We start from the raw sequence: 8,098 nt of genomic DNA on the forward strand, positions 1-8,098 counted from the left end.
TATTTGAGATTTTAAAATATTTTAATAATGAAGTACCACATTTGCATGTTCCTGGTTCTCATGACCTCGATTATGGTCACATGACATGCAGGTAAACCAATAATAATACCAAAATATATATTACTGTACTGTATATATATATATATATATATATATATATATATATATATATTTAGTTAAATATGTTTTTTAAATTTTTTGAATTATTTTTAAATGAAAGAATTTTCTTCTGCTCATCAAGCCTGCATTTATTTGATCAAAAATACAGGAAAAAACAGTAATAGTGTGAAATATTATTACAACTTAAAAATATAGTTTTCTATTTAAATATACTTTAAAAAAATAATTTTTCCTGTGATGCAAAGCTTTTTTCAGCATCATTACTCCAGCCTTCAGTGTCACATGTAACATCCAGTCTATCACATGACATTTAGAAATCATTCTAATATTCTGTGAGTGTTGGAAACAGTTTCTGCTGTCTAATATATTTGATGAATAAAAGGTTAAAAAGAACTGCATTTATTCAAAATAAATTCTAATAATATATATTTAATAATATATTTCTTTTACTATCACTTTTTATCAATTTAACACAATCCTTGCTGAATAAACAGTATTGATTTTATTTATTACTGACCCCCCTGACCAGTAGTGTATATTGTTATTACAAAATATTTATATTTAAAAACATTAAAAAACACAAACATCCTAAAAAAGTATCACATGTTCTGAAAAAATGTTAAGCAGCAGAACTGTTTGCAACTTTGATAATGAATCATCATATTAGAATGATTTCTAAAGGATCATGTGATAATGATCCTAAAAATTCAGCTTTGCGTCACAGAAATAAATTATAATTTAAAGTATAATAAATTTAAAAACAATTATTTTAAATTGTAATAATATATCACATATTACATTTTTTTTCTGTATTTTTGATCAAATAAATGCTTGATGAGCAGAAGAAAACTTCTTTCAAAAACATTAAAAATAGTAATGTTTCCAAACTTTTGGCTGTACTGTATATATATCTATATATATATATATATATATATATTATATAATATATATATATATGTATATATATATATATATATACTTTTTCAGTGTTTTGTTTTGACTCATTATTTGTTTTAATTCAACATTGTAGTTACTTAATTAATTATTAGCTTTTCATTAATAATATAATATTTAATGCACTTCATGCATTTATACTGTTTAATTCACATATAGCATCACATATGCATGTGTGGGTTAAAGCAGGGTGATGTCATGGAAGAGGTCAAGGCTGGGTCAATTATTGCACGTTAGAGTCCAAACTTAAGTCTCACAGAGATCAGCCTCAGAGTTTTGCCGTTATGTGCGTGCACAACCTTCCAAATCTATTCCAGATGTTTAGCTTAAGACTGTTGCGGATTGCATAAATCAGTGCCAGAATAATATGCAAACAGCAGGTCGCTCTCCAGAGAGATGATTAAATCTGAGTTTCTCTGAGCAGCTGTAAGGTGCATAACGGTTGGAAAGTCACTGCAGGATATGCTTGGGGTTATATTTTTGTCTCCGAACGTCATTCCTTGGGGCTTTTCAGCATCTCGCAGTATTGCTGTGGTGAAACAAGCAGGTGAGGAGTATTTTTCTTAACAGGAGAACACAAAAGGAGACGGCAGAGTCTTGAGATGTCTTCAGAAGATCAACGAGGCGCTCAGCGGTGAGGATGTCCTTGAATTCAACTCTAACATAGTTCTGTGAACAAAAAATGTTTATGGGTGGTTTGTGTTTTGTCTGTAGTGTCTTCCTGGACAGCAGTGGTGTCCCGACTAGAGATGACTGCCAAGCAAAGAGGGTTTGAACTTTTCCTACACACAGATATTGCGCTTAGATCGCAACATGCAATATTTTTTTTATGCTTTAATATTAGATAATCAGCAGGGTTAATATTGCTCAAAGTTGTCATGAAATGGAAATTCATCTGTTTTCTAAATGCATGTTGTTCATCTTTTTGTAAATGCTTCATTCATGCAGGATTCAGTGTTTTTTTTTTTTTTTTTTTTGTTGTTGTTGTTTTTTGAGCTTGTAATTTTTAATCATATCCAACAATTAATGGATTGAATCCTATTTTTTTTTTTTTTTTTTTTTTTTGTTTTTTTTTTTGATTGTTATTTTTGTTTGTTATATATAACCAACTATATATATAATTTTTTTTTGTTTTGTGTTTATTTTTTTTCAGTTTGTCTACTGTATATATGCTGGCGTGGTGTTAAAAACATACAAACAATCAAACAAACACTTCACAGTACAAAGGAAAAGATCTGTCGTTAGTTCTGTTACATTGCAACTTTAAGCCTGCACAACCAATGGAAAAACTGGGGATTAACCTGGAGAACCTGTTTGAACACAGTCATTATTTTACAGTTCTGCACTGTGCCAGCTGAGATGGAAAAGACACCTTTAAAGCTGTGCTGAACTGAACATTCATCTGAAGTTACAGTATTTTAGTATATTATTTTTTCAGACTGTGTATTGACATAGACATCCTTGTTTGCGTTCCTCACAATTTAATACTTTGTCAATATTTGAAAACCTTGGATGAGCTCAGATTTCATTGCTGTTCCTTAAAACCCTCTGTGCAGCTGCCTCTCATCATTTTAGCTGACAGACTCCTGGTTTTTGTAGATTGGGGTCACATATGAGCCCCACAGAGACAGCAGACCTGTTTTACATCGAGGCGGTGCTGCTGAGACGACGTGCTTCTAATATTGTGCTCATAGAGTCTGTGAAATGCATTAACATGGTTTGGTTTTGTTCGTAGTCCAGCCCATCACTCCTCCAGTTGTTGAGGTGAATCAAAATGTTCTTTATTTTAAGAGAAAAATGCACTGAAATACAGTGGAGTTGGAGTAAAATGGTTATCGCATTCCCTTAGGATGAAGATATTTCAAGAGTTCTGTCTAAAGCTGGATGATCTTGCCTCTTTTTACAGCATCTTAGGAGACAGGGATTGCCTTCTGGTTTCTGATTATGATTATGAGTAGTGCTAGGCAATGGTTAATCACGATTAATCAATGCCCAGCACTAATTATGAGGTAATGATTTGTACTGCTTGTATATTTCTGTAATTATGAGTGTGCTCTGCCAGTGATGTCAAGATTAAAATCTACGCCTCTCTTGGACACCTGGAAACTGATCTCTTCAAAATATCCCATTTACCAAGGTGTGGGAAACTAGCACTAATACCGTACATGTTTCTCAAGACGAAAGTCTGTTATCATATAATGCAGTGAGCACGGTCTCCTCTAGGTGTTTGAGAGAAAGTGACCTTCACGTGGACCTCATTGTGAACAGCAGGATTGCACAAAACTTCTAATGTTACTTTTGTTTTTGTTAGAGTTAATGTATTGTCTTTTTTTTTTTAAGTTTTCTTTAACCTTATTTTCACTTTTTTTTTCATGTTTTATTTTCGTTTTAGTTATTTTTGTGCGTATTACATATCGTCATTTATTAGTTTTTTCCATTAGTCGCCAATGCAGCATTCCTAGTTTGTTTAAATGCAAGTTTTTAATATCACATATATATATATCAAAGTTGTGCTTAGACAAGAATGCATTTTGGTTTTAGGCTTTAGGACAACTTTGATGAGAGGTTTTGATCCACTTCAAATATTGACTACTATATTTTAGAACATTAAGAAAAGTTTTACATTTAAGACATTTATTTCATTTTCAGTTAATACTTGTTTTATTTCAATGAACTTTTTTGTGGTTTTAATTGTAGTCTCTGTTAACTAAAATAACCCTGAGCCTTATGCTTTTCTGGATTTTGAATTGAATCTAGTCGAGGAGTGAATATAATAGTGGAGTGTTTCATACCAGCTGTCTTTAGAAACTGATTTTAAATTGTGTTGGTTGTGGATTTGTGCTGCTAACACAAAAAGGTGCAGGTTCAAATAGAGAGTGACAAGGAAATGGGAAATAGTTGTGCCCTGAACAAATGCTTTTGACCCTTCACAACACCAGTCTATCTCTAGAGAGAAGAATGAACGGTGTGCCTTAAATATCGATTTTTCTGACCCTTATTATATCAGCCAAGATGAAATCTTAATTTTTTCTGTGCTCTAGGTTTCCAGCGTGTCAGCCGCTCTCTGAATCCTGCTCTGAATTACTGCCTGCCACCTTTCTTCAGCCACCGCTGCCCATGCTTATTCCCTTCATAGAGAGAATGTGCAGCGTCACCGGTGCATCACACGCTGAGACACTATGGCTGAACTATATCATGTACCCATGCCGAGTAACCTTTCTCCAAACATTACTCAGATAATGTAATAGCTGAGAAACCCCAGCAGGTGGAGCCTCTACCTCAACTTCTCATGAAGACCAGCAAAGCGCTGAGCTCCGAGAGCTCCTGGACAGAAGGGGTTAAGTTTGTTGTGGTCTGTTTGCAACTCAAGCCACCAAACTTTGCATAAACAACTACCATGATAATTACATCTATTGCAAAGAGAGGTTACGGGATATTCAGAAGTTTTCTTTGTTTCATTACCGGCCACTGTACATTATTTGCATTGAACTGTACTTGTCATTCTTTGCTGCTAGAAGATGTTTATTTTGGGGCAGCAGAAGCAGATGTTCGTTAATTTGCTCGTCTCTGTTTCAGTCTTATTTACCTTGGTTACTGTCTTTAATGTTTCTCAGCCATTGCCTGCCTCTGAGTACCACAGTTATGTGTTCCCTGGGGCTGAGAGTCCTGGAAAGGAGCCTTAATTCACACAGTCCCCTTCACACACCCCGGCCACGTCCCTGCATTACTGGATCTCCTTCGCCATCAGTCTGCCATCAACCTCCTGCTGGCAAGCTGCTTCAGTAACCACAGCCACCACATAGTTATTAATACAGCTTATTCCTGCATTCAGCTGGCAGTAGACTGCCAGCACATTCTCTCAGACTCATTTGCCGTAATTTAAGATTTTGACTTCTCACTTTTCATAAGCTGTAGATGCTGGCTGGCTGTGTGACCTGAGATGTGAGATCCTTCCAGAATCAGACCACTGCCTTTCTGTTACATTCAGCCTTGATGATAACAAAGAATTGGATGTTTCTGTTGGGATGTCTTATGTGATGAGCTAATTAATTTCATTGTGTGTTGTATGTTTTGTTTTGCATCATATTTTGGAATGCTGTGGAAACCAGTCATGCAGCATATGTACAATATGAAAATGTAATTTTCTGCGCTAGTTCAGGTGACGGAGGTGGACTCTCATCAGATGAGCTGCAGACTTCTGATGCCTGATTTTGTGGATCATAAATTAAACTACGACATATTCAGGGTCTTTATGCGGTGTGTCCAACATTTTGCATTACCATTGCACATGCTCACTAATAAGGATGTAATTTTTGCATTTGAGAAAGGTTCTGTTAACCATATCAATAACAAACTCAAAACCTAAAGGGTTTGTTCATGCAGAGATGAAAATTGGCATCAGTTACTCGCTCTCATATCATTCCAGATTCATAAGATGTTTGAGAAACAAATTAAGATATTTTAAAGATATTTCCTTTCCTCGGTTGAAAGTCAATTCACACAAAACTTTGACGTCGTAAAATAAATTCATATTAATGAAACCGTTTAATCTGAGTCTTCTGAAGAGACATGGTAACTTCATATGATAAACAGGTTTATTTTAGGCTTTTTCTGCATATCAACATTAATGCACAAAGAAAGAGCACATAAGATATGGTCAAACGTGATTGCTTGACACTCAGAGGACCGAAATCTCTCAGGTGTCATTCGAAATATCTTCACTTGTGCTTCAACAAAGTCTTGGGTTTGAAACAACATGATGGCAGAATTAAACCGGTGAACTATCCCTTTAAATAAACAATGAGGTAATCCTCTGAAAGCTCTGCAGATTTCCACAAAATTTAAACACGCTCTTGTTTGCAGAGTCCAGACCTTCCATGTTTACTAAATATTTTGCTTTCACCTTCCTGTAAGCGTGTATGTTCTCTGAGATATTTTTACCCCAAAATGCCCAGAAAATGTTAATGATTCAAAGTGAGCCTTGTCCTGGAGTGCTGCTTGTTCTCTGGAAACTCCCTCTGTTCATGAATCATCCTTCACCCGTTTGTTGTTCTGTCCAGATGCATGTCCATTCCCATCACGATGAGGGCCATACGCAGGAAAGTCAACAAGAAATCAGAGCTGTCCCTGGCACTTGTTGCATTTATTTAAAAAAGAAAAAAAAAAAAAAACGTAATTATTCACTGATCACAGAGTAGTCTTTATTACTAAACTGCAAAATGCAGCATATTTAAATGCATTTATTTATTATTATGCATGGAAACTTCCAGTAGCACTGCAGAAGCTGGCTAGTGGTTGTCTATGGGACACCCTTAGCATTTCTGCCAGGGTCCAAAATTAACAAAATTTTAATGCATAATAATCTGTGGTTTTCCACCGAAAGAGCCTATTTTATCAGTTTGTAAAATTTCATTCCTACAAGTAAAATCTGCTTGTACGTTGTGGTCCATACATTTTATTGTCATTTCAATGTTTAAGCCACACAATTAATTAATTTAATTGTATAAAATAAAACATCCAACCAAGTGTCGTTTTAAACTAAGAATATTTTTAAAAAGGCCCATTAATACATGTAGCTTCAAGGAACACTTTCCATATGATAATGTGAAGCACATATTCCAAGTGACACAATTTAAATAAGTATACTGCTCTAAATGTCATATCTGGAGTTTAGGGACAAAATGTGCCATTTGTTTTTCTCTACATTAATATTAATAGGGAGAGATGCATGTCAGAGACCCTCTGATGGACAGAATCACAGAAGATGATAGCAGGTTAGACGTAAGTTTTGTTAAAAGCACTGCATACAGTAACACATTGCTTTGATGCTGTTTGACAGCTGTATTACTGTAATGTCAATACATCTGGATACAGTTCTGTTTGGTTGTTATGCATTACTTTAAAACTTGTTATAAATGTGACCTATAAGCATCAGTTGTGTTCACAAATCTTCTCCCGTGGCCTCATGGGAGAGTAAAGTGTCCATTGTATGTGACCCTCAGAATCTCGCTGGAAGTAGTAGGATATCCGGTATTTTTTGCCTACTTTTTAATGACTACAGTGAATTCAGACGTACCTTTTTATTTTTTTGGTGTGTGTACTATTTAGTAGAGAACAGTGTTAAGGAAAGTTACTTTTAAAAGTAATGCATTACAATATTGTGTTACTTTTTCCCATCTTTCTCATTTGTGTTATTTGACATTTAATTATTACAGGTTTTCGTCATATTCTGAGTTTGCATTTCACTGTATTTATTCATTCTGAGGAATACTGAAACTGTTTTTGTCCGAGTGAGATGAGTAAATGCATGTTGATTTCATCTAGAACTACAGTAACATCATGTCCACACAAAGCCTCTATACTTACTCCTAATAACATGAGAGCAGTCCTTACTTGAAAAAAGTAACTCGGATATTTTCTTCAAAATTAAAAAAAGCAATGCATTACTTTACTAGTTACTTGAAAAAGTAATCTGATTATGTAACTCGCATTATTTGTAATGTATTACCCCCAACATGTGATGTGATGACTAAAACATTGTGACATCATAGGTCTTTTTTTTTTAGAACCTGGTTCCACTGTTACTAAGGTATATGACTATTAGTAAAGGTTTCAGCAATAATAACTGATACATTACTACAGATGCTAACTTTGGGGAGTCTGGAGCATAAACCTGGTCTTCTGCTTCTGGTCAAATGCCTCTTCAAAACTGAGTGTTTTTTGTTGACTTTAATGATTTGCACCCCATCCTCTAAAAGGAAGAAATATTTAATATGACTAAAACCTCAGATTTTGCAACTTCAGTATCTGACCTTTAAAGTTCTCTCCAAATCTCAGGTTTCACAGCCGTTTCCAAAACCACATTTTGAGCAGCTGGCTCAAGGTTTTCTTCCTGTTGTTTTGGTATCACATCTGCACATGTGTGTGTGTGTGTGTGTGTGTGTGTGTGTGTGTGCCAGCCTGCATCACAGACAGGAAGTAGATAGCGTTCTCGGGTTGCAGAGCGTTTGGCTGGAAAGGCTTT

This window comes from Cyprinus carpio, chromosome B24, assembly GCF_018340385.1.
Source record: "Cyprinus carpio isolate SPL01 chromosome B24, ASM1834038v1, whole genome shotgun sequence".
NCBI lineage: Eukaryota > Metazoa > Chordata > Actinopteri > Cypriniformes > Cyprinidae > Cyprinus > Cyprinus carpio.